We start from the raw sequence: 27640 nt of genomic DNA, 5'->3' as shown, positions 1-27640 counted from the left end.
TCTGTTTATTGGCCATGGTGTGTCTCCGCTGCTGTGCAGGCTTCCCTCTAGTTGGAGCGAGCGGGTGCCACTCTCCAGCTGTGGTGAGCAGGCTTCATGCTGCGGGGCTCCTCTTGTTGCGGAGCACGGGCTCTGTGGTGCTCGGGCTTCGGTACCTGCCGTTCTAGAGCACAGGCCCAGCAGTTGCGGCACATGGCTTAGTTGCTCTGAGGTATGTGGGTATCTTCCTGGATCAGGGATTGAATCTGTGTCTCCTGCATTGGCAGGTGGATTCTTTACCACTGAGCCACCGGGGAAGTCCATAAATGTTGATTTTTAAAATACCATCAAATAAACTCTTCTATGCTCTAAACTTCATTTCAAAGGGCAGGCATTAAAAACTCATGGAAATGTATCCCATTGTTCATTGCAGCACTATTTACAATAGCTAGAACATGGAAGCAACCTAGATATCCATTGACAGATGGATAAAGAAGTTGTGGTACATATACACAGTGGAATATTACTCAGCCATGAAAAGGAACACAAATGTCAGTTCTAATGAGGTGGATGAACCTAGAGCCTATTATACAGAGTGAAGTAAGTCAGAAAGAGAAAGATAAATACTGTATTCTAACACAGGCATATGGAATCTGGAAAAATGGTCCTGAAGAATTTACTTCCAGGGCAGCAGTGCAGAAACAGACACAGAGAATAGACTTATAGACATGGGGAGAGGGGCGGAAAGGGGGAGATGAATGGAGAGAGGAACATGGAAACTTACATTACCATATGCAAAATAGACAGCCAACGGGAATTTGCTGTATGGCTCAGGAAACTCAAACAGGGGCTCTGTATCAATCTAGAGGGGAGGGAGATGGGAGGGAGGTTAAAGAGGAAGGGATCATATGTATACCTATGCTCATTCATGTTGAGGTTTGACAGGAAACAACAAAATTCTGTAAAAGCAACTATCCTTCAATTAAAAAAAAAAAAAAAAAAAAACTCATGGCAAGAAAGCCAGAGGGAAATGATGTGTTTTATCCACATTAATAAAAAATGGAAACAAAACCTACACACCAGCCACAGGACAATGAATGGTAGAATCCACAGTGGTCCTGACCATCAATCATGGACATGAAGGTTAATCATGGCAATAGGCTCATGGTGCTGTCAGGAGGAAAGGCAGGGCACAGAGTCTGCTGGACATATGGCCGGGCCTGATGCAGCCCACAGTCATCTACTGAAAGTCTTCCCTGAGCCAAGCTCTGTTCTCAATGCTGGGGATGGGGCAGCAAACCAGACACAGTCCCTGCTGTCAACAGACAACCTCACAACCATGTTGAGAAAGTGTCCAGAATTAATATGGGAAGAAGAGACATCTGTGAGCACCCTGAGCATGTGGCTCTCTCCCACATCCTTTATTAACTGATGTTTTCCTCTGTGGAGGTCTTCTCTACTCCTGGTTAATCAATCCTGAAACACTTTACCATTTTTCTTGCTACTATCAAAAGTATCTCATTGTCACTATACTTTCTGGTGGACTGCTGGGTAAGAAATGCCTCCAGTCTGCAGGCTAACCTCACACCTACCAACATTTCCAATGGTTTATGAAAAGTCTACTGGTTTTTCTCAGCACATGCAGATAAAATCCCAATCAACATTCCTGTTTTTTTCTTCTTTTGAGAAACTAAAAAAATGTCAAGCTATCCTGCAAGGCCACAGTAACAACAAAGAAGTGCTAATGGCACAAGAACAGGTAAATGGGCCAGCGGAACAGCAGGAATGAGACCTCAGACCTGCCAGGGCTGGAAGGAAAAGCACCGAAGATGCAAAACGCTTTGGAATCTTGATGTGTTTACGAAAACCTCTCTGAATTCAATCAGTGCCTGCAAAGTGCGAGTGAACCCGGGGTTCTGGCGCTGCTCCCCACAGGCACTGTGGTGGTCAGCCACGTGCTCCCACTCAGCCTCGGGCAGGTGGACTCTAGGGGACCTGGGCTGGCAGCGCAGAAGCCCCACAAGGTCAGAGCTCTGGGTCGCCCTCCTGTTTACGTAACCCACACAACGCAGAGACACACTGAGCCCTGGTCCCAGGAGGGAGCAGCGCCACAATGGGCTCGGTGAGGGGGGGAGGGAAGACAAGGCAGGCAGCACCTACCCAGGGTCTACCTGTGTCCAGACCCCTACAAGCACTTTAGAACACATCCCCAAACTCTGACATGCCTTCCTCCCTAGAGAGGGTCTTTGTCCTCGCCTCTTAAACCCGACCCTAGTGACTCACTGGGAACCATTCATGAGACAGCATCCAAAGTGAGGCTGAGTGAGCCCAGGCCTGCGGCAGCTGTCACCATTCTCACTGGGTCACTCAATCCTACAGCCCTGAGCGTCCCCCCAACCCCCGTCAAGTATAAGTCTGACTAACCAGAACCCCACCTCCCCCTCCATGAGGAAGCGCAGGCCACAGGGAATGTCTACGCAGAGCTCCACAGCCCAGCTCACACCCCTACTGACAGCCAGCACCAAATTTCCAGTTTGAGAAAATCCCTCCCCAAGACCCCAGCCCTCAGACACCAAGCCACTCCCGGGCCTCCTGGTCCTCCCAGCTGAGGACCCCAACCTGTAGGGCAGAGACAGGTCACTCCCACCACACCCTTTCCAAACTCCTGGCCACAGACCCAGGAGCAGAATGAACAGGTCATCCTGTGCCCGCACCAGTAGGGACCAGGACACTTGCTAGTCTCTGCAGCCCTGCCTGGCCTCCTCCTGCTCATGAGGCTGAATGCCTCTGAAAGAGTCTGGCTGCCAGGCCCGGCCTTTCCCTCTACATGCTATTTCTGAGAGCACAATAGACTTTGTTTTGTGAAAATTAGTAAACAGAAACCTCGGTGAAACAGAGTCAGGAGGCCAGCAGTGGTACTCTCATAACCTGACAGGAGGGACAGCCAGACAAGAAATGGACAGACTCTTCTCCCCACTTCCCGGAGCTCAGCCAACGGGGCAGTGTCCCAACCCAGCAACGCGAAGCCACTAGATGAACCCTGGATTCCTCCAGTGGACTCTGTTAACTCCCGCTCTCCCAACCTCCCCTTCTTTTAAAAAGAGTTCTCCTCTCCTGGCCAGCCAGGGACTTTCCCGGGCTCCATGTGGTTGCAGACCTGAAATTGCAGTTCTGTGTTGATCCTGAATAAACCCAGTTTTGCTGGCAAGATAACTGGCAGTCTATCTATGTCAGAGCAACTGTTTCTAAGATGACTATAGAACTCCCAAGGAAATCAAGAGAGTATTTGACAATCTGACAACTTTGATGCCTACAAATACTAATTTCATCAATTCAATCTATGAATTACTGTGTCATTCAAAATGGGAAACGCTAAGAGAATGGATGAAGAAGGTACACAGCACGACCTTCAGTCATGTGATGTTCAGTGCTGCACAAATGTAACTCTGCACACACTAGTGAGTCTAAAGAAAGTGCCAACCTGGCTCCAAGTGGCATCTCCCAGCAGCAGTCAAGGCATGCAGTCATACATTTCCAGAATATGCCACCACACATTCCTGAAGAGGAAAGGGACTCTTCCTCCCTGCTCATCAACACCTATAGGAAATACATACTGGAGCCAAAGTGTGTTAACAGCACACGAAGGACTCTTGACACTGCCTGTGAGCATCTAAGTTAAAACACTGGGCCACAAAGACCCTGGGGCTTCCCAGCTGGCTCCTGGGCAGTAAAGAATTTGCCTGCCAATGCCAGAGATGTGGGTTTCGATCCCTGAGTTGGGAGGACCCCCTGGAGGAGGAAATGGCAACCCACTCCAGTATTCTTGCTTGGGAAATCCCATGGACAGAGGAGCCTCGTGGGCTATAGTCCAGGGGATCACAAAGAGCCAGACACGACTGAGCGACTAAACAACAACGTGCCCCACCGCCCTCACAATGTCTGGTACACAGCAGGTGCACAATAACTGTTTAGTGAATGGTTGCTCCATTTAACACAGGAATTATCTGTTTCATGAAAGTTTGCTGTAATTCACCCCAGTGCCTCTTTAAAAAAAAAAAAAACACTTTTTATTTATTTAAATTTTATTGACGCACTGGCTGGCTCTTTGTTGCTATGTGTGCACTTCCTCTAGTCGTGGCGAGCAGCGGCGCCTTTCCAGTTGTGGTGTGCAGGCTTCTTCTTGAAGTGGCGTCTCTTGTTGCAGAGCACAGGCTCTAGGGTGCAGACTTAGCAGCTATGGCGCACGGGCTCAGCTGTTTTGCCACATTTGGGACCTTCCCAGACCAGGGACAATCCTGAGTCCCCTGCACTGGCAGGCAGATTCTAACCACTGGACTGCCTGGGAAGTCCCCAGAGATAAATCTTGACTACCTTCTCCATCTCATCTAAAGTTGCTGGTCTGTGCAAGTTTTCTACCTCCAAGGTCAATTCTGGTCCTTTATGCCTTCTTTATAAACCACTCACATCAGCTACTTGGTCTTTTTATCATCTGCTCTGGAGAAGGAAATGGCAACCCACTCCAGTACTCTTGCCTGGAAAATCCCATGGATAGAGGAACCTGGTAGGCTACAGTCCATGGGGTCGCAGAGTCGGACACGACTGAGCGACTTCACTTCAAATTTACCACCATCAAATTGTAATGCATGTTATTATTTGTAAAATTTTCAGCCACATCCCTTTTAAAATACTATGTTCTCATTTCCTCATAATCAGATTTGCAAAAAGCAAAAACAGATTTGCCTTAACTTTATTTTCCTGGTTTCTTGAGTTGAAAGCTGAAGTCATTTATTTTCCTTGTTCTCTAGTAAACAGTTAGGTCTACTCCCTTTGTTCCTCCTGAGAGCTGGCTTGCCTCATCCCATGAGTAGCGTTCAGTAGTCTTCTGTCTTTCATTTACAGAATGAACACTGATCTCCTCTTTAACCAGCATTATAAAGAAGGGGGTCTTAGCATTTTCAGGTGGATATTTTTAGCTGTCCTTTCACTCTTAGGTTCTGTCTAGGTTGCACTGTGGTCTGAAAATCTGGTTTATAGAATTAACTTTTCAAAACTTGGGATTTTTCTTTGGGGCCTAATATGTGGCTGGTTTTTGTTCAATGTTCTGTGTAACTGAGAATCTATACTTTAGGTTTGTTGGGCACAAGTTTCTGTACATCATCAGTTCTAGCCTTTAAATCCTTTCTATCAGTGGTTCTCTACTGGGGGCGATTCTTGCCCCCAGACGTTTGGCAACTTCAGTTAACATTCTGCCTATCACAGTGGGTAGAGGCTGGGGATGCTGCTCATCCCGCTACACTGCCCAGGACAGCACCCACAGAGAACCACATGGCACCGGTGCCAGTAGCCCTGAGTCAAGAAGCCCCTCCACACCTTCTCTTCTCTCTGGTCTAACCTGGTCTGTGGCTTGCGGAGGACCCCCCTGTCAACTTCTCCCCCTTGGATCAACCTTCTGATTTTTCTACATTTTGATACATTGCTACATTACTGATACATTAGCTTAGGCTAGAACTGCTCTTCTCATGCTTTTGCCTTGAGTTCAGTGGACACTGGTATTGCTAAACCTTTCTTTCTGTAGGACTGACAACAGTTTTCTATCCCTTGTTTCCCACCTTCTTATTTTAGCTTTAGATAAAACAAGGTCGCTTGTTCAGGTCGCTTACAAACCGCATCAGCTAGATTTCATTTTTCGACTAAATCTGGAGTTTTATCATTTAGGAGAGCTAACCCTTTTACATTATTCGGTGTCTCTGGGCTTGTTCATGCCATCTTACATCATTTGCTTTTTAACACACCATGCAAACCTCCTCATTCTCCTCTTTTTTCTGAATTCCTTTTTGTTGAGATGATGAAACTCTTCCTTGCTCCACTCTCCCCTCGGGTACCTGGGAGTCACATATTCTGCCTCCAGTCTCCTACTGGTTACCTCACACCACCTCAGCACTGACACCTGCACCCCAATCTGCTTCCAGAACAAGCCTCGCTCCTTCGACGAAATGTCAACCTGCGTTATCATTCTACACTTGAATCTGTGCTCCTTAGCAGCAGGGACTCAGCGCTGGCAGTGAGCACACAGCAATCTGGGAAGGCAAATGTGTCTATATTTCAGAATTTTTTTTTTAAACCTTTAAAATGAATTTCAGGGCATTTAAAGGTCAAACTTATAATCTGGGGTTTACCTGACTATAATGCTTCATTCTCACGAATGACATGTATGTAATCTGTCATTTATGCCCATGCACATGTATATTTGATATTCTATTTGTTCAGCAACACAGAGCTAACAACATTGCCTCCTTCTAATGGGGGACCAAGTCAAACTTAGCAAAGTATCTTACAGTAACTAGTTTTGAACAGTGGGTTATTCTGACTTGTCTAGACAAGAATTCAGATTATTTTAATGACATTCTAGCTAAAAGGAGAAAATATTTCAATGTTTTGTCTGCACTATAATCATCACCTTCAATATTATTTATGAGAAAATTACATTAAAAAAGCATTCCTTTACATTTTGATGGCAGAAATACTGGGAATATTCCATAATATGTTATTTCACTCCATGTATCAAATTCAACAGTTGAATTCTCCACTTGGAATTCACATAAAAAATCTTAAAAAAAAAAAACAGGAAAAATAACATACATAAAGATGGAGAGATTTTTAAAGTTTAAAATAGTTACAGGTTATAGTCTTGGGATATACTAGAAAGTGAAAGTCACTCAGCTGTGTCTGACTCTTTGCAACCCCATGGACTGTAGCCCAGCAGGCTCCTCTGTACACAGAATTCTCCAAGCAAGAATACTGGAATGGGTAGCCATTCCCTTCTCCAGGGATGTTCCCAACCCAGGGATCCAACCTGGGTCTCCTGCACTGCAGGCAGATTCTTTACCATCTGAGCCACCAAGAAAGTCCCAGGATATACTGGACTAACATTAACATTGAAACTGAGAAACAGGGACTTCCCAGGTGGTCCAGTGGTTAAGAAAGAATCTGCCTTGCAATGCAGGGGATGCAGGTCCGATCACTGGTCAGGGAACTAATAACCCACATGCCCTGGAGCAACTTAAGCCCTGTTCCTCAACCAGAGAGTCCGTGCAACAAAGATCCCCCATGCTACAACTAAGACCCAATGCAACCAAATAAATAAGCTTAAAAAAAAAAAAAAACAACGAGAAATGAACATCTAAATAAACCATAGTTAAAGCATGTCCTCAGGCAAGTTAAAGAAACACTAGGTCCCCGCCAGGGGACCTCCCTGGTGGTCCAGTGGTTAAGACTCCGAACTTCCACTGCAGGGGCTTGGGGTTTGATCTCTGGTCTGGGAACTAAGCATGGCCAAAAAATAAAAAAATTAAATTATCAAGTCAAAAGGGTCCATAAGAAAGCAAATCTCAGAAAAGTACTCAAAAATTGAGTTGAGAATTACTCCATCTCCTGTTTTCATTCCTTTCACATAAGAATCACCCAAAGAGATATGAAGATCAAGGGAAAAAAAAAGATTCTAGAAAGAAAAAAAGAGGCCGTGAATGAGGCTCCGGTCCTTTCCCCAGCCTGGGTTCCAGGCACTCAGGAGCTTAGCTGGCCTGCTCTCCAGCCAGGAACCCCAGAGCTGGCGATGTAGAGCCCTCTGGCATCTGGGGTCTCAGAACAGGGGCTTCCAGGCAAGGCGGGGCACCCATGAGAGAGAATTTGACACTCTACACTGACTCTATCGGAGAGCAGGGATTTTTGGTGCTCTGATGACAGAGAAAAATCAAAGAGCAAGGAGGCATTGGGAATCCCACTGGAACAGAGGTTTCTAGATTTAGGCTTCCAGCATTTATTCCCATGGATCCCTTTAGATTCTAATCAAGAGTTAAGAACAATTTACATAGGCTCTGTGTTGACACCCATCACACTACATACTGGTCATCACAAGGTTAAGAGTCCAGTGAGTCCAGTGAGAGAAAATACCCTCCCTTTCCCCTTTTATTATTTCCCCAACAGTTATACTGTTTGATCCATCTAGATCCAGACCTACTGGTTTCAGGGGAGCACTGAGTCAGCCAGCACTCTTCCTGAAGAGGGCCCGCTGGTAACTGTGTGTGGTTTTGCGGGCCACACACAGCCTCTATCACGTCTTCTTTTTCCTCTGCAGTATACCATGGATGGTTCCAGGACTGTACAAAATGGGCCACAGTGGGACGCGGCAAACAGGCCTGTCGCTTACCAACCCCTGGCCTCGAGTTTAGCTGTCCCAAGAGACACATTATACTATAACCCCAGCTACAACGTGCTCTAACTCAGCCTCAGTGATGCAGTCTCTTGCATTTTTCATTTAGTCCACACACATGCTGAGGTGTCCGGCAGCTCCCTCCCTTCCCGGTTGCCAGGCCCACCTAGCAGAGGCTCAGGTTTCCCAGCAGGGAGGGTCCTCAGCCACTCTCAGAAGCTGCTCTATGAGCAGGATCAATTCCATCCACACAGAAATGCAGGAAATTCTGCGGTCATTTCAGTTTTAGTGGCTGTAAGAGCTGGTAATGAAGCCGGAAGAGGATGGAGAGACAGTACAAACTACCCCTTTAGACCAAGGGTGGGGGGTGCGGAATTGATGATCCTTCTCTAAACCAAACCAGTGCATTCATAAAGCTGAGAGAGCTGTTAAGAACCCCAAGAAAACTGTCAAAATTCCATATTCAAAATAAGAGACCTTTTCCAACACCCCTGGAGGATAGTAGCTGTATGTCACTACAGCGCCATCAGTCTTCATTCTTGTATGGGAAGGGCTGTGACTGGCTAGAGAACCAGCCGCCTGCCCCCACCACCCCCCCAACCCTGACCCTACCAGGCGCCCCCTCCTCCTTCCCCTTCCATCCGCCTTCACGTCCCTCTCCAGCGAGATGGTCAGTCAAGAACTCATTCTGAGGAGAAATGTTTGTCAAGAGATCACTTTATTTTTCGAGCAAGGTTTTGAGAGGCACCATTTGAAGTTTAATATAATATTCAAGTAAAATCACAGATGTTAAATCCTGTCAAAACAAAATCGAGCCCAAAAAAGCCAACCACATACGTTCACGAGAGACACAGCAAAATTCCAACAACAAAGGTGTTTAATGGTTTCCCAATCCCTTTCAGTAAATTCTGAGCTGAAAGGCCTATCACAGCTGGTAGAATTTAAACTCACATCACAGCTTTGTGTTTAAAACCATGACTACCACTCTCATCATTAAAAACGGACATTTGAAACTTTCATGATATACTTGCTGTTAATGGTCAATGAATATCTTTTAGGTTCAATAGGAACCCAACCCTTTAAGGCAAGGGTTATGTCATGGTACCATCTTTCTCCTGAGGGCACTGTCTGAGCTCAGGGAAAGAGCACTGTGGACATGGGCCTGGCAGCCTCGTCCCTTCCCTGATCCGGCTGGCGCTCAGCTTGGCAGGCCAGAGGATGATCAAATAAACACAGGAAACAACAAGACCCACATGCTTGAAAGGCTCCATCTACACCAGCAGGGACAGCCACACACACGCAAAACCAGAATCACAGAACCGTAGTAAGACCGCAGATAAACGCTGAAAATGAGAAACATGTCAATTACACAAATACATGAAAATATACATAACACTGACTAAAAATACAACTCAAAATAGCTGATGAATATGTAAAAACTTATGCCTACCCCATTAAAGTCGGGTTCCACACAAGGTGGTTTGGAAAATGCTGTTCCAGGGCATTACTTCTCAACCAGGGGGAATTTTTGTCCCCCAGCAAATGCATGGCACTATCTGAAGACATTTTTGGTCGTTACACTTGTTGGTGGGGGTCCCGCTGGCATCTGCTAAAATCCTACAATACATAGGACAAGAAGTACCCAGCCCCAAAAGTCAACAGGGGCCCAGCTTTGAACCCCTGCCCCAGAGGATCACAGGGGTGTTTCATTTATGCAACAATAAACTGTGATCTTATTTTTAAAAAGATACTTGGCATCAACACATAACTGAATTTATAATAATGTAAAATTAAATTCGATTTTTTAAAGCAAAAAAAAAAAATTTAAAAACCTTGATAAAATGTTTCAGCTATAGTATGGCATACACTGAGGGCTTGCCAAGCTCTCATGAAGGTACTTTCTGCAAATCCAACGAGACTGTTGAGGAAACTGCAATCACAATTCCTACCACCTACAGTCCCTTCCAAGTGACCCACCCCACTGCAGGCCCTGTGGAAAGGGAGTGGCTGTGAGCTGGCAAAAGCCCACCCCTCCTTGGGGCACCTGAGGGACATGGTGGAGGGCGAGACAATTGTCACCCTGTCTCTGGGGTGGGCAGGGTGTGTGAGGAGAGCAGAAGAGGATAAGGCGGGCAGAGTTGAGGAGCAAAGAGTGTGCAGAAGCAGCAGACGGTTGAGATCAACAAGGGAAGAGCAAGCCCGGAATGTCAAGGCAGGGGTGGCAGCCAGATCCCGCCATGCCCCAAGCTGCAACTGCATCCACCCCCAGGCCCAGCACTACCTGGGTCGTTGGACTCCACTAGGTTCCTTTCTCCCTTATTCCTGCGTGCCCTGCCGGTGAAGTAAGCCTGTTGCCTGCCGCCCCGGGGCCTGAGTACGGCAGCCAGGCGTTAAAGACAGGAACACCAGAGGCATTTCCCACCACGTGCCCTGTGGCCTCTCCCTGACAAGGCCAGAGGCTGCGCCAAATGACAGACACCTGTGGCGTGGCAGGGTCGCCCTGAGTAGAATAATCCCCAGACAGGAGTACATGACCCCACACTGGGCAGGCAGTGTGCCTGCCTGAAGGGAAGGGAGGGCTGGGGGTCTATTGGCTGGACCTGTCCGGACAAGTGCATCCTAACACTGGAGAGAAGGCTAAACACAATGGGAACTAACAACGTTCACCAATGCACAGGCCCTCGGTCCCAAAACCTGACTGATCAGAGCTTTTCAAGATTCTAGAAGAGCTGGAGGACTTTCACCCAAGGAAGCTGAGATGGAATGAAGCAGCTACTCTGTCCCCTCCGCAGGTCCCCAGAAGTGACCTCAGACCCATAGAGCTTCCACATCCAGAGTCTGAAACCACCTTGCCAGACAAAAAGTTGGCTGGGTCAGCAACCGGCACAGTGTGCAAACCTCCCAGAAACAGTGAGTAGACCAGTGAGGCTGACACACCAAGACGAGGACAGCTGCCAGCCGAGGGCACCCAGCAGCCAGGTACCCTGACCATTCGCTGGCCAGGTGGGCAATATGGCCAGAGGGGCCTTATCTGACAGTCTCTACAGCCAGGTCTTTCCAACCAAATGCCTCTGCCTCCCAGTCCCTGAATGTTGATTCCAACAATTTCTCAACTGAACCCTTTCAACGCTATACTCCACTTTCCTAAACAACTTGTACAAGACAGAACTGTAACCTATCCCACGTGTGAGTCATCACTACTGGTGTCAGACAGTTACTCCAGTGACTCACCCTGCTATGACCCCAGACAGTTCAGCTCTGGGTTCCCTGAGCTGTGCTGTTCCTACTTCCTCATCACCCTTGCCCTCATCACCAGCATCATGAGGAAGAAAAAGGGGGGCACCTACATACTCCTAGGAAGGGATGCGCTGACAGCAAATCCACTGCTAGTGCAGAGGCTCTTAACTTGGTCTCTGTGAACCTGAATGAGAAAAAAATCACATCTTTATAACGTCTGGCTGAAATTTAGCACTCATTCAATTCCACAGGTAGTCGCAAAATCCTGGAATTTGCACAGCACCTGTGACTTCTTCACTAACAGAAACTACAAATATTTTCACAAAACATTAGCACTGTACAAAAATCTCAAAGTGTCACTTATACTCATCAATACTCAAAAAGAATTAGATCTGGTGTTCCATCTGTTACTACATGAGCTAATAAAAGCAGGTAAGGAAATTCATTACAAGTTTAGTTCAATACTTTTGATAACTGTTGCTACTGCTAAGTCACTTCAGTCGTGTCCGACTCTATTCGACCCCATAGACGGCAGCCCACCAGGCTCCCCTGTCCCTGGGATTCTCCAGGCAAGAACACTGGAGTGGGTTGCCATTTCCTTCTCCAATGCATGAAAGTGAAAAGTGAAAGTGAAGTCGCTTAGTCGCGTGCGACTCTTAGCGACCCCATGGACTGCAGCCTACAAGGCTCCTTCATCCATGGGATTTTCCCGGCAAGAGTACTGGAGTGGGGTGCCATTGCCTTCTCCGATAACTGTATTTCAGTATAACAGGTTATTATTATTATCAAACTGTATTTTATAACTGTATTTCAGTATAATAGGTTCTCTTCCTGATCCTATTTCATTTTTTTAAAAACGTTTGTGCCAAGAGGAGGCGACCAGAGGTCTGGGGAGGGCAGGAAAGGCCCCCTGGGGCGCATGATTTGCATCACTCTAGAGGTTTCAAAGTGTTCTGAACAGTTTCAATTAGTTAGCAACAAAAGAGAGAGTTACGCTAGAATGTTACTATTCCCCCAGTACCTTTCACTGATCCTAAGTGGTACTTTCCTAAAGCTACAACACACTGAAACAGACATGTAAATATCTGTGCCCTAGAGGACAGCATTAACACCAGTATCATTAGTGTCTGCACTTAGATCATCAGCATGGGGTGTTCACCTTTCCAGTCCTGCCTCATCCGATATTTCACCAACTGTAATCCCCACTTGTAAATCTCTGAAGTAGGAAGGGTCCTTTGGAAAGCCCTGTGTGCTACAACTCTATTCCACAACCGTGCTGAACGAAACGCACGACTCTCTCCACGCTGGGAAAGTGAAGGAAAAAACCGATAAAGGCAAATTGGAGTCAGTGGGCCACCTTCCAAACCCACGTACACCTAGATTTGAGAGCATCACCAGCAACTGTACTGGCAGAATTTTCACATTTCACTTCGATTTTTCCACACAGTATTCAGAAAACACTGCATAAAACATTATACAAGTACATAAGCCCTCTCTTAATATGTCAGGAGAAATCATACAAGTATATCCAACAAAAGCTGAGGGTTTCATTTAGCATAAAGCGGGAAGTATCCCTACCAGTAGCTTCTACTGAAAACTAAGTCTTAGGATCAAAATTGTTAATCACAACCTCCTTACAAACGGCAAATCTACCCTGGATGGTGCAGGTCTGCGATCAAAGTTACCGAATGCACATTCGCGTCAGTACAGGTATTCCCCTCCCCCTCCCCAGCATCCGCCTTCCGCCCTCACCCCGGGACTCCGACCCGGGCAGCACGCACTAAGACGGATTCAGGAGTCGTGCATCACAAAGGAAAGCCTAACGGGCCCAGCCTCTGAACCACTAACGACGCCGCGTCCCAGCAGCCTCTGCGCTGAAATAAAGCAGACTCCTCTTTCCCTGCCTCTCCTGAGGTGACTCACGACCTCTCCCTCAAGGAATGTGGGAGCCAGCGGGCGGCCGGGCCGGGCCCCACACCGCCGTCCTCTAGCTCTAGTCGGCCGTTTACCACCCGCGACGCCTGTGTCACTCGCTCCAGACACCGCGCACCCCGGGCTCCCTAACAACCCGGGACCCGCCGGCCACCGCCCGGCCTCTGGGACCCCGGAAGCCCGAGGAGCGCGACGCCCCCGCCTCAGGGCCGCCGAGCACCCCGCCGCCGCCTCGCGAACGCCCGCCCCGCGCGCCCCCGAGCGGCCCCGCCCCCGCGCCCCGGACGCCGGCCCCGCCCCCGCGCGCGCCCGCTCCCCGCCCCGCCCCCGCGCGCCCCCTCAGCCCGGCCCCCGCCCCCGCCGCGCGCCCCCGCGCCCCCCGCCCCTCCCGCGCAGGGGCGCGCGCCGCGCTCCGAGAGGGACGGTTAGGAGCGCGCGCTTCGCCGCGGGCCCCGCGCGGCGGCGGCGGCGGAGCCTTCCAGAAATTTCCGCGTCCCTAAGCCCACACCGAAAAACAAGCGGGGCGCGCCCCCGCGCCGGCCCGGCCCTCAGCGCCCCTCCCCGCGGCCGCTGCTCCCCTCCCCCACCCGCGCCCCCTCCCCGCCCCCTGCCCCGGGCGGCAGGTCCGGCGCGGCCCTCCCGGGCGGCGGCGGCCCGCGGAGACCCAGCTGGCGGCGGCGGGGCGGCGGCTGCGGCGCCGGCGGGCCGGCGTGATTGATAGGGACGGGGCGGCGGAGCGGCGGCGGCGGCGGAGCGGTTGAGTGACAGCTTACCTGGGTGCCAATCTTCATCACACTGACAAGCGGCTGCAGCAATCGGGACCCGCAGTGCCGCGCCCGCGTCCAACCGTCACGCCGACGCTGGGCCACGCGACACAGCCTCGCTCAATGGGAGGAGGGCGACGCCGACGCGCGCCGCATCAATATTCACAGTGAGGGCGGGGCCTGAGGGTCCCGGGCCCCGCCCCGTCCCTGCGCCGCGGCGGCTGGAGGCGGGGCCTGGGCGCCGGGGGCGGAGAGTGAGCCGGGGGCGGGCGGTGGCCGGCCCCGCCCCCGCCTCTCAGTCGGGACCCGCCCCCAGCCGCTGGGCCGCGGCGCGAAGAGCGGCCCGCCCCTCAGGCCGCAAGCCCCGCCTCACTAGTGTGGAGCTGGAGGCGTGGCCTGCTAGCGTCACGCCCCCTCCGCTCTTTCCTCAGAGACCGGGGGAAGTGTGTGGAGCGGGCTTGGGTGGGCGAAACCATCTGCGATGGTCAGGCGGGGAGGGAGGGCCTTACCATCCGCGGGAGGAGCCCTGAATGCGCGCCCTGGCGATGCAGGGCAGGCCAGTCCCGGGCTGTCCTCGGAGGCCAGGCCGTGCGGGCATCTGGCGCCCAGGCCCCTAGTCTGCGCGGCGCCCCCTTGGTGTGCAGGTCCGAGGCAGTCCCCTGCTTTCTTCCCAGAGGTTGCACACGTGCGCCCCGAGAGCGGCGGCAGTGCCCAGCCACCAACCTGACCCCCGGCGCCCTCAGCCGCGGTCTGGGCTCCAGCCACCGCTGCAGGCTCGCCTCTGGTACCGCGCTCTGCCGTCAGGCACCTGTCCCCCGGTGGCCCACGCAGGCCCCATCTGCCAGTGAAGTGGTACCTCTTAGGGCGACGCGGAAAGTATGGTGTATCTCAAGGTGGACTTTCGAACACGGTGCTGCAGCGAGCCCGCGGGTCCCTCTGGTGGCCTTGCCCTCCAGGACGTTAAGGAAAAGGCAAGGCCTTTCCTACCGCAGAGGCATGGGGCCCAAACGGCTGTCCATTTCTACAGAAACATTCCTCCTTGGTGGGATCTCTGTCTGAAGAGGGGCTCGCACGCTGCCCCGGGACCCAGGACTGGAGGATGCCTGGTGATTCAGGAGGGAGTCAATGGGGAGCCGCCGGGAAGGACCTCCCTCCTGTCTTCAGGACTCCACCAGCACCATGAAGCTGCAGGCAGCCTGCGTGGTCCTGCAGAAATGCTCCGTTTTCCAGAGAGAAGGCTGTGATAGCAGCGCCTGGGCTAGGATGCAGTGAGCCACTGACCAGTGGAGAGTTGGAGGGAAGGGACCCACACAATTCAGTGGTGCAGACCAGCTACCTGTGTTTGCAGGGCCCAGTGCAAAGTCAGAATGAACGGTCCCTTGTTCAAGAGTTTCTAAGAATTTTAAGACAGGGACAGAAGATTATTATACCGGGCTGGGGCCCCAACTCATGGCACTGCTCACAGGCACCCTGAAGCAGCCCTGCCCTGGTTGGCCTCACCCTCTCCCCACCTGTGACTGAAGCTTTCACCTGGTTCTCATCAAGTGTGTGAGGCGGGAGAGGTCTCTCTCTGTCCAGGAGAACCTGGGGATGTGCTGTCCCCTGATGGCCCAAAACAAGTCCCAAGGCAGTTGAGACCCAGGCCCTGCACCCCTGTCTGGCCTCTATGCCTGGCCTCCTCTACCCAGGCCCCCCATGATCTGCCTGCCCTTCCTCTCCTCTTCACAGGGCCAGCTCCAGAGGAGAAAGGGCTGGAAGCGTCGTCCGTGACATTGGCCCAGAGGCTCACACATCTGGGGGCCCTTTTTAGGAAAAGTAAATGGAAAATGAGGTAGAAGTGGGGCCTTTGCTTTCCTCTGCCTCCACCCATGGCCTCCCCCCAGTGGTGGCACCAGGGTGGTTTATGAACAATAAAGAAAGGTTTGTGCACAACGGGCGTGTCTGCCTACTTTCTTCCCAATTTCTTTGTTAAAGGCTTACTGCTATTACCCCAAGGACCACATTTAGGTGCATGAAGTAAAAAGCCACGTATAACTGTTCATAGAACTACCTGGATGACAGCAGGTGCTATGAAGCCAGGAGGGGAGGAGAGAAGGTGGGAGCAGGCAGGCAGGTGAAGGAGCTTTGTGGGACCCGTGGGGAAAGGTAGAAAGAACTCTGCTCAGGTGCCAGTGGGACAGACAGAGCCTCACTCCGTGCAGCCCTGTCTCAAGCTGGAGAAGGTGGGGGAGAATGTAGGGGAAAGGTGAGCCTTGAACCCTGCCTGGCAGAGCATGTGAGACAGTGCACAAAGCCTGTGGCAGCCAGGATGGGGTGCAAGGTGCTGTACTCGCAGGGAAGATTGCAAGGTGAAAGCTGGAGGAGGTGCGGGGAGGCAGGATTGGGGTCATCTTTAGAGGATGTCTGGGATCTGGGGCTTTGGTAAAAAAAAAAATGAGTGGGGGAAAAAACCCTACAAATAAGGGCGAATCTCTTGGCTTGTCAAGGCAGCCAGCATGGCAGAGAATAAGCCACTTCAGTTTGCACAGGTGAACAGGAAGTCACCAGCGATGAGTCAGACCACATTGCTGCTATGCTCAACCCCTCCAAGAGTTCCCCATCTCATTTAGAGCAAAACTGAAGTCCATGCAGTGCCTGTGAGGTCTCTACCATCCCTCTCCCTTCCACACCTCTGACCTCAGCTCCTGCCACCCTTCCCCTCACCTGCTCTGTTCCAGCCAGCCTCCTAGCTACTCCTAGCTCACTCCAAGTGTGATTCAGCCTCAGGGCCTTTGCACTGCTGATTTCCTGTGCTTAAAGCATTCTTCTCAGAGGTATCTCCATGGCTGTCTCTCACTCCATGAAGTCTTTCTCAACTTCACTTTCTCAAAAGAGGTTTAAAATTGTAAACTCCCAACCCATTCCCTACCCTGCTTCCTCCTCTTACGGTACTTCTGTAGATACATGTAGCTTGCAATGTAGTTGTATAACCATGTAACTTACTTACAGGTAACATGATACTACTGTGTAACCATGTAGCTTACTTACATGTAAGGTACAACGTAACTTATTTACATGTAAGGTATGATGTAACTGTATAACCACGTAGCTTATTTACATGTAACGTACAATGCCACCACATAACCATGTAACTTTTACTGTGTCTATCCTCCAATACCCCCACCCCCTGTACACACACATAAATAATAGAATCTAAGCTCCAGAAGACCAAGAATTTTACTCTTTTGTTCACTGATGTATGCCAAGCACCCGTGCTAGTACCTCGCAAATAAATATTTGTTGAATGCATGAACCAGTGCTTCTAATAAATGGTATATTGGCTATCTATTGCTTTGTAACAAATTATCCCAAACTTAGTGTCTGAAAACAACATACATTATCTCACAGTCTCTGTGGGTCGGGAATCTGGGCATAACTTGACCAGGTCCTCTGCCTCAGGGTGGGTCATGAGTGGCCTCCAGGGCTGTGGTCTCACTTGATGGCTTGACTAGGGAAGGATCCATTTCCAACCTCACATATTTGTGGGGAGATGGACTGAGGGCCTCAGGTCCTTGCTGGTTCTTGGCTGGAGGCCTATTCAGTTTCTTTGCCGCACGGACCTCTCGAGAGAGAAGATGGAGAGAAGAGCCAGCAGGTTGCTTCATCAAAGCCAGCAAGGAACAGAGTCAGCGTGGAAGACAGAAGTTGCAGTGTTGTATAAAGTAATCCCAGAAGCATCTTCCAATCAATCACCCTTGTCTATTCTGTTGGTTAGAAGCATGTCTCAGGTCCTGCCCAAATACAAGGGGAGGGGGAACCAGGAAGACAGAAACAGCAGAGAGAGAGAATCCCCCAGGACCACCTTAGAGCCTGCCCACGTGGCATTTCTTTTTCTGTGTAAAAGGGACAGTGTGATGTAGTTAGGAGAGCCCTGGGCTTGCAGTCTACAGTGCTGGGTGTGGACAAGTGGCTTTGCCACTTGTCACGTGAATGTGGATGAGGCCACGTCACCTCCCCGAGATCCAGTTCCCTGCTTTCCATGGGGATGGTCATGAACCTCTCAGGGAATTCTGCAGAGGAGGCAGTGAGCTGTGTAGGAAGGCCTCCAGCATACCTGCAGATGTCCATGGTTCTTCAGGCTTGAGCCCCCGTTTTCTCCAGAGGACAGTTCAACAATGAAATCCCTAAAAGATGAGGGCAGGAGACACTGCCCTCACCTGTGACGCAGCCTCCCTGAGGACCCCAGCCCAATGCAGCAGGGAAATGGCAGCCATGGCAGGGTTAAAGCATGATGTTGGCCCGAGACGAAATGATGACTCTCAGGCAGACATGCAATCAACGGGTAGCAAACAGCTTCCTGAGCTCATTGATTGATTGAGGGAACAGCAAGATGTCACAGCCTGTTCAAAGGAAAATGCGAAGAACAAACACTTACATAGGCTGGAATATTGGCGTGAACTTACAATTTGTGCAAAACTGGCTTTGAGTGGAAGGATTTGACAGCCGTGGGGTGAGGGTTGTCCCTTCATCACATAGTCAACAATGGAGGGACATCTGCATTGTCACCCATTCCTGACAACTTAGACTGTAGAAGAGCTCAAAGACAATGAAAAACTGGAATCAGAAAACCCAGAAGGTTGAGCTCTAAAGAGAGCAGTTTCTCGCTGGAGATGCCCAGCAAACGTGTCGCTTGTTCCAGGTCTTCATATACTAGTAATAAACTAGTGTATTACTTTGCTGGGGCTGCTGTAAAAAAGTGCCACAGACTGCGTGTGAGTGCCTGTGCTTAAATAATTTCATATATGTTTGTGTTTATTGGCTGTGCTGGGCTGTGCTGTTGGGCTTTTCTCTAGTTGGGGTGAGCAGGGAATACTCTCTAGTTGTGGTGCATGGGCCTCTCATTGGAGTGGCTTCTCTTGTTGCTGAACATGGGCGCATGGGCTTCAGTAGTTGCAACACATGGGCTTAGTTGCCCCGAAGCACATGGAATCTTCCCAGGCCAGATCGAACCAGCGTTTCCTGTGTTGGCAGGTGGTTTCTTTACCACCCAGCCACCAGGGAAGCTCCAGACTGCATGGTTAAGCAACAGTTATTCTCTCAAGTCTGGAGGCCAGGAGTCCAAGATCAGGGTGTGGACAGAGCTGGTTCCTTCTGAGGCTGGAGGAACAGCCTGCAGTCACTGTCCACAGTGATTTTGGAGCCCAAGAAAATAAAATCTGTCATATATACATACACACATATATATCAGCTGCTATTACAAAAAGCCAACTTTCTCCCAGTTTTATCCTGACCTTTTATTAACCAAGTTTTTAAATTAAGTCTTCTTTATATAAATAAGTTCCCTGATACAAACTCATGTTTTTAGGCTGTGATTTTCTTCTTATCACTTTCAGGCACCCAGAGTCTTAACTGTAATACCGGATCTTCACTTAGATTTTTGCTACGTAAACTGTATTGTTCAGTTAAAAAGAAAGAAAGATCACGAGGCACCACCTGAGGACTGCAATAGCGGTTCTCCGCCTTTCCCTGTGTGCACAGCCTTTGACAACTTTGCCAGTGAAAGAGCTTTGTCCCGGCCATGCCCCAGAACAGCTGTGCCCATGGCACAAAGCTTTGCCTGCGGCTCCTATTTCACAGCAATCATCTCTCCCTGGCCTTGTCGCGGTCACTCCACGAAGACTGCCCACCCCTCAGACCAACCACAAGTTCGGGAAATTGGCTGCTCCCGATGAAAGCTGGGTGGTGACCCCTTTACAGCAGGACCCCATCAGACCTCCTTGGGCCACTCGGCTGCCAGTGACACAGTGACCTGGCTGCTTGTTGGCAACCAGCAACTTTCCAAACCCAGCTGCTGCCTCAGCTTCCTTTGTGATCGGGCCAGTTTCTAAATTAGGTTCACAGTCAAGAGGCATGGTCTGTGATGTCGTGCATGTGAAAATCTGTTTCTCCTTGAAGTACAAAAGTTAATACCAACAAAAGCTTTTGCAGGGCTGAGCTCACTTTGTTCTAGTCTTGGCCGCCCCAGTGTCAGGGGTCCAGGGAGGTGGATGGACAAAACCCACCTCTGCCCAAAGCATTCAGCCAGGCTGTGCACCCAATTCCTGGTCTGAGAAATGGAACCAATAAGCAAAATTCAACTTCTCTTTGTTGTTTGCTATGAAGAGTGATCCAATTTAAACAGTACTGTAAGGTCCCTGGCTTATTTCACTGAGCTCAGTATCTTCAGCATTCCTCCACGTTGTAGCTCATGGCAGGAGTTTCTTCTTTAAGGTGGACTAATACTTCATAGTCAAAACAGAGCACCTTGTTTATCCATCACGCGTCATTGACACTTGGACTGTGTCCACCCTGTGGCTACTGTGAACAGTGCTGGTGTGAACACACTGTACAGATCCTTGTTTCACAAGTGGAATTGCTAGATCATATAGTAATTTTATTTTTAATTGCTTGAGGTATCACCATACCATTTTCTACAGTGGCCACGTAATTTGACATTCCCATCAGCAAGGCCCAAGGACTGCAATTTCTCCACATCTTTGCCAAAAGTTATTATTTTCTGGTTTTTGATAGTGGCCATTCTCATGGGTGTGAGGTGCTAGCAATGATTTTTAAGACTCTTTTGCTTTCAAATTTCTTTTGCTGTCTTTCCCTCCCCTCCTACCTTCTGAAATACTTAAAAGGCTATATATATATATATATATATATATATATATCATAAAAAGAAATTCTTAAAATGAGGAATTGGGAACTTTAAAGTTAAATTTCCCAGAGGGGTTGGAATGAATGACTTTATATCACCCTGAACTCTCCCGGCCAGAGCCTGCCCTGTCATACTTTACAGCTGGATTTGAGGTTCGTGAAAACATACAGTATTATAAATCAAAACTACTTTAAACTCATTTTATTAATTTATTTAACCTTACAATAAGAAACTGATTCCCTGTTATTCAATGATAAATAGCATTCTATGAAAAATCATTACTTGAAAAAGCATGATTAGTGAGAACAGTGACATGCTTCATATTCTGCAAATCTCTTTAACGTCTAGCTTAACAGAAGACAGCTGGATTCTCATGTCTGCTTCTGTCTTCAGACTGTTGTAATGTGTCGCTTCAGTTGATGTCTGTGAGGAAAGTTTGGCCTTGCGGAGATGTGTAGCAGGATAATGGAGGAGAGTTTACACAGACTCTCCATCTGGTATGAGGACATTTCTCTCAGGTTCGTTGCCACGTGGACTACAGCACCATAGCAATGAACCTTTCCTAGTGTTAGACCAGACCACACTGGTCTCTCTGGCTGGTTGGATGGATCTGTTTCTCACACATGATTTTGTAACGTGGCCATTTAGTCATTTGGAAAATATTAATTCCCTGAGTTATGCACTTATTCCAAATGTTGGCCCATTTCAGCGTGTCTGTGCTCAGTCACTCAGTCGTGTCTGACTCTTTGCAGCCGCATGGACTGTAGCCTGCCAGGCTTCTCTGTCCATGGAATTTTCCAGGCAAGAATACTGGAGTGGGTTGCCATTTCCACCTGCAGGGGATCTTCCCGACCCAGGGATCAAACCTGCAACTCTTGCGGCTTCTGCATTAGCAGGCAGGTTCTTTACCACTGAGCCACCTGGGAAGCTTGATCCATTTCACTAGACAATATAAAAATCAGAGTTGTAAGGAATGTAAATTGATGCAGACACTATGGATAACAGAAAAGAGATTCCTCAAAAAATAAAAATAGAACTACCATATGATCCAGCTATTCCATTTCTGGTTTCCAGGCAAGAGTACTAGAGTGGGTTGCCATTTCCTTCTCCAGGGGATCTCCCCAACTCAGGGATCGAGCCCTGGTCTCCCACATTGCAGGCAGACACTTTAACCTCTGAGCTACCAGGGAAGCCCCTTCCAAAGACTAAAAACACTAATTCAAAAGATATATGCATTCAGTGTTCACAGCAGCATTATTTACAATAGCCAAGACATACAAACAACCTAGGTGTCCATCAGCAGATGAATGGATAAAGAAGGTGATTTATATAAGGGGCATTCTTAGTGACACTGTCCTTCCTTTATGGTGAGAGTGTGTCAGTGAGCTGCCCGGGGACAAACAGGCAGGGGCTGCTGCCAGGTCTTCACCGGGGGCCCAGAAAAATGCAAGGAACGTCTTAGTATTATCAGATAAGCACTTTTTTGTATCATTTATTTTTCAATTGAAGTATAGTTTATTTACAATGTTGTGTTAGTTGCAAGTGTACAGCAAAGTGATTCAGTTATAAATATATATATATGTACCTTTTTTTTCAGATTTTTTCCCATTATAGATTACTTATAATTCCCTGTGCTATACAGTAGGTCCTTGTTGTTTACCTCTTTTATGTACAGCAGTGTCTATCTGTTAATCCCAGACTGCTAATTTTTAAAAGGAGTATTGACCATGCTGATCCCTGAACGGGTCTGGACACCCTCGCTTTGAGAAAAGCTGGTTAGGCGTGCGTGTCCCACGGGAGAATGCTGTCCTTGGAATGGTTTCTAGTTGGTTACCTGCCAGATCTCTCCAACATTGTCTTCTCCTTTCTGTCTTTCTCCTGCTTATTGTCCTGTAGCTGGGAGCCAGCATGGTGCAAGGTCCCAAGAGGGGGTTCAGTGGTCCGTGTGACCCTTCCTCTTTTTCTTTGGAGCAGAACCCTCATTTCACACACTCCCCCCAGCCCTCTCACTCCACAGGAACCATGCAAATATCATCTGTGCCAATCATTACAGATCGCTCAGTTCTGTAATCCAGTAAGAGATCCCTTGTGAGGAGGTCGCCAAGCAGTGGGCATGTGACAACAGCGGCAGGAGGGAGCAGCCAGCACGTGTGCCCGGGTGTCCAGGACTTTAACAGGATTCAAGTCGCACAAAGCACACTCTCACACCGCAGTGGAACTTACCACGAATCAGCAACAGAGGTGACAGGAACCTTCCCACCACCACCCCAGTGTTTGGACCCTGTATCATCACATGCCCTTGGGGCAGAGTACACAGGACACAAGGTTTGCCCTTCTGACTATCTGCAGGCATCCAGGTCACGGTCTTGAGCGCAGGTAGCCCCGCCATGCCCTTCCATCCGCAGTGCTGCATTATCTTGCAAACTGCGGCGCTGGGCCATGGAACGGCAGCTCCCTGCCCCTGGGGGAGGGCGGTGAGGGGGGTCACAGTTCTGCCCTCTGTCTCTGCCTCATTGGAGGGGAACTGGGCAATGTTTGTCTTTCGGTGATTGGTTTATGGCACTGGGCACGGTGTCCTCAGGGGTTCATCCACGTGGTGGTGTGGGGCCGAATTTCCTTCCCTTATAAGGCTGAATGATAATCGTGCTGTATTCTGAAAGAGAGAAAGAGAGAGAGGATTTCTTGACTAGGTCAATGAGCAGTCAAAACACGATAATCAGCAGAGGGTAGAGTGGGGGGAACAGACCACACAGCAGGAAGAAGGCTTGGGGTTCTGGGCGCACAGGGGACGGGGCCGGAGCCAGCACCCAGGTCCTGTTTTAAGGGAGGTGCCCACTCTGACAGGCTGGAGGAGACAGGAGGCCAGAGTTGTGAGGTGACCCAGGGTGTGCGGCTGTCACTCGGCCTGGTCTCTGCCACCTTGGGTCTGGACACGATTCCTGGGGCTTTGGGAAGGTTAGTTTCATGTGTCTGCGGGGCTGGGCTGGGGTCCCAACTGTGTGGTCAAACATCAGTCTAGATGCTGATGTTTGAGTCAGATTTTGAGTGCAGCAGGTCACCCTCTGCAATGCAGGTGGGCCTCACCCAACAGGTTGAAGGACTTAAGAGGAAAGATTGACTTTCCCTGGGGAAGAAGGAGTTTTCCCAGCAGACTGCTTACCTGAACTTCCAGCCTGCTAACCCGCTTGCACACTTGAGGCTTGCCAGCACCAACACGGCACGAGCCGGTTCCTTAAAAACAGTTTGTGTCTCTGCGTCTACGTGTGTGTCGTGGTCACTCCAGTCCCTCAGTCGTGTCTGACTCTTTGTGATCCCCCTGAACTGTAGTCTGCCAGGCTCCTCTGTCCATGGGATTCTCCAGGCAAGAATACTGGAGTGGATTGCCATTCCCTTCTCCAGCAGATCTTCCTGACCCAGGGATCAAAACCCAGTCTCCTGCATTGCAGATGGATTCTTTACCATCTGAGCCACCAGGGAAGCCCCATGTGTATGTACATATATCTATGTATCTTTCGTCCTTTTATACACATGGACATGAACTTGGGCAAACTTCGGGAGATGGTGAGGGATAGAGAGTCCATGGGGTTGCAAAGAGTCAGACACGACTGGGTGCCTGAACAAACAAAAGCAACAACAGTCTGTCTATCTATCTCCCCATCCTGCTGGTTCTGATTCTCTGGAGACCTCTAAGACAGGACCCCTTTCTGTCTCTATGTAGGTCCTTATGCACTGAGGCCACCAGGAAAGCAGCAGGCTTCATTTTTTTTACTGCACCGTTCTGTCCTTTCCTACTGTGGCCAGCAAGGTCCCTGTGGGAGGACCCTGGAGGGCTCGTGTCTGGGTTCATCCTAGAGGGATGATACAGTTGGGGGCTTAGCCTCACAAGACATGCTCTTGAGTCCCGCTTCCTCTCTGCCCACAGCCATCAGGATCCTTGGGAAGGGTGTCCTGCCTGGAAGGGCTCACCTGCCTGGCTGAGGAAGAGTGAGTGAGGAGAGGGATCAGAGAGGACTCACAGACAGGCGGATGGCTGCCAGCCTCTCGCTTAACCCTGCCCAGCGGCTGGCCATGCTGACATTTGCAGGGCCTGGGGTCTCTGTGGCTTGCCGGGTGAGGCTGACAATGGAGGTCCGGGGGAGAGAGAGGAGGAGCTGGCACACTGTCCTCCTGCCCTTGAGATGGCTCAAAATTAGCACAAAAGGAGCATTGAAACAAAACATTTTTTTCTTTTCTTCTTGCCCCCTCATTCTTGGCTCTTTTCCGAATCTTGCTGAAATGAATGTTTACTCTCTCGTGAGAAATCAGGGAACAGAGCTGCTGTTTCTACAATGTATTTTCAATGAGAAGGAAAGAGAGAACCAAGTCTGGGTGGGTGGCAGCTGGCCGACAGCTGGCCGTCCTGCGGGCTGCACTGCCCTCTCTCTGCCCATCAGGCTGAGTGGCCTCTCATGTGTTTGCATCTGCACATATTATATGAACCAAATGCAGTTTTAGATAATGCAGATCAATATACGTCTCTTAGGTGCAAATACTGGGGCCAGCAGAAAGATTACAGAGTAGAATTATTACAGGGAAACAGTATTCATGCAATTAGAGACTGGGAAGAAACCTCCTGGTCCCTTTATATGGGGAGAAAACTGTCCGGACAAGTTGAAGGCTCTTGGCAGTCCCAAGGGCCATGAAGACAGGCTGGCCCCTCATCCCGCTGGGGCTCTTCAGGCTTAACTACCTCTTCAGGGCACCCTTTGTGACTGCCTTCAATTTGAACAAAGAACACAGACGCTTTCCTGGTCAGGATTCAGATGTCTTGTTTAACAATGAGACAGAACCCTGTATAATTCGCTAAGTGTTTGCCAATTACATATAAAAGTTTTCAACGCCTTTTAAAAAAGCATTTCTCACTTATTCAGATTCCCCTGTAAGCTTATTTATCACACATCTTATTATCTCACAGCCGAAGTGTTTGCTAACAAAGATGTTTCCACTCCTGGCTTGTTCTAACCCTTAGCCATCCTGAATTCCTGAAGATACGTTTGCTCTCTGTTTTTAAAAATTAAGGAGGCCTTGAGCTACAGAGTAGTTTGGGGTACATTTTGGGTTCGTTTTTAGTAAGGTGTGCATTGGCTTTCGCCACGATTATCGTTTCTTGAAACAGCTGTGGGGCCCTGTTTCTGAGCCCAGGAAGAGTTCCTGCTTCCCCCTCCTCCATCAGTCACTTCAGCGGCTCAGGCGGAGGAACACGCACCCTCACCTGGCAGGGATGTTCTTCTTTTTTTTAATGATGATTATTATTTTTAACTTACTTCTTTTTGGCTGCGCCGGGCCTTCTTTGCTCCCCGAGGGCTTTCTCTAGCTGCAGTGAGTGGGGGCTACTCTTCCAAATGAGGGCTTCTCAGTGCCATCTCTTGCTGTGAAGCATGGGCTCAGTAGCTGAGGTGTGGCAGCCTAGTTGCTCTGCAGCATGTGGGATCTTAGTTCTCTGACCAGGGATGGAACCCACACCCCCTGCATCAAAAGGATGAACCACTGGACCACCAGGGAAGTCCCTGGGAGGGATGCTCTTGATAAAACCCAGAGACATTCTTTTCCTTTCAGAAGATTTTTTTTTTTTTTTTTTTTGGGCACCAGTCTTTAGCTGATGCACTTTGCCTTATCACAGAAAGCTCAGGGGTTTGTAAGAAGCCCACATCGTCTCAAGCAGGGGCAGGTTTGCTGGTCTGCAACAATGCAGCATGAACTCTGATGCTTCTCGGGTGGCTCAGTAAAGAATCCACTTGCAATGCAGGAGACCTGGCTTTGATCCCTGGATTGGGAAGATCCTCTAGAGAAGGGTATAGCAACCACTCCAGTATTCTTGCCTGGAGAATTCCATGGACAGAGGAGCCTGGCGGGCTACAGGACCCAAAGAGTGGGACACGACTGAGAGACTCTCACTTTTTTTCAAGTCACTAAGCACATTTCTTCCAACATAGCCCCAGTGTTATGATGGGCACAGCTTTCCCAGATGAATCAGCCCCTCCTGTCGGCTCACAAACTCCCCACACTCAGGGCACCATGTCAACATGAGTTGGATTGGTGGGAATTAACCAGCTCTGCACCTCCTTTTTATTTTTAGAAAGTGAAAATGAAGTCGCTCAGTCGTGTCCGACTCTCTGTGACCCCGTGGACTGTAGCCTACCAGGCTCCTCCGTCCATGGGATTCTCCAGGCAAGAATACCGGAATGGGTTGCCATTTCCTTCTCCAGGGGATCTTCCCGACCCAAGGATTGAACCCAGGGATTGAACCCGGGTCTCCCACATTGGAGGCAGATGCTTTAACCTCTGAGCCACCAGGGAAGCCTTTTTTTTGAAGGGGGGGGGGAGGTGATATAATTGCTTTTCAATGTTGAGTTAGTTTCTGCTGTACAACGGAGTGAATCAGCTATACATGTATATATATACATCCCCTCCCTCTTGAGCCTTCCTCCCACCCCCTATCCCACCCCCCTAGGTCATCACAGAGCCCTGAGCTGAGCTCCCTGTGCTCTATAGCAGCTCCCACCGGGCGTCTATTTTACACACAGCGGTGTGTACATGTCAATGCTCTCTCCCAGTTCACCGCACCCTGCCCTTCTCCCTCACCTCTCTTTGTATGCGTCTTTATTCCCTGCATCTTGTTTTTATTCACTCTGCTCATCTGCCTTTGGAAACTGGTGATTTATAAATAAGTATTTATTATTGATCATTGACAAGATGGGAAATGTTATGCATGTGGAACTCCAGAAGTAAGTCACCAGTGACTGGGCAACCCATTTTTTATCTATTGCAAATATATTTCCTGCATCAGCAGTTGGCCCAGAT

At 49.5% G+C, this 27640-nt stretch overlaps 1 protein-coding gene across 21 annotated transcripts in view; it reads right to left on the bottom strand.

Moving 5' to 3' along the window:
* PKNOX1 (PBX/knotted 1 homeobox 1) overlaps positions 1–14257 on the bottom strand; it is a 44667-nt gene extending 30410 nt beyond the window's left edge. For 4 of the 21 annotated variants that reach the window (XM_060405947.1, XM_060405883.1, XM_060405941.1 and 1 more), the window contains exons 1-2: positions 1060–13601; positions 764–841 (exon numbers count right to left, since the gene is read on the bottom strand). The gene's annotated coding sequence lies outside the window, so the exon portion shown is untranslated. Of the gene's footprint in view, positions 1–763; positions 13602–14130 lie in introns of those variants that run through there. The other 17 variants (XM_060405915.1, XM_060405925.1, XM_060405917.1 and 14 more) reach the window with 12 other exon arrangements.
* Between the last annotated feature and the right edge of the window lie 13383 nt (positions 14258–27640).

Source organism: Ovis aries, chromosome 1 (genome assembly GCF_016772045.2).
Source record: "Ovis aries strain OAR_USU_Benz2616 breed Rambouillet chromosome 1, ARS-UI_Ramb_v3.0, whole genome shotgun sequence".
NCBI lineage: Eukaryota > Metazoa > Chordata > Mammalia > Artiodactyla > Bovidae > Ovis > Ovis aries.
The sequence above is the reverse complement of the archived record's forward strand: the minus strand, read 5'-3'. Positions and strand labels throughout refer to the sequence as shown.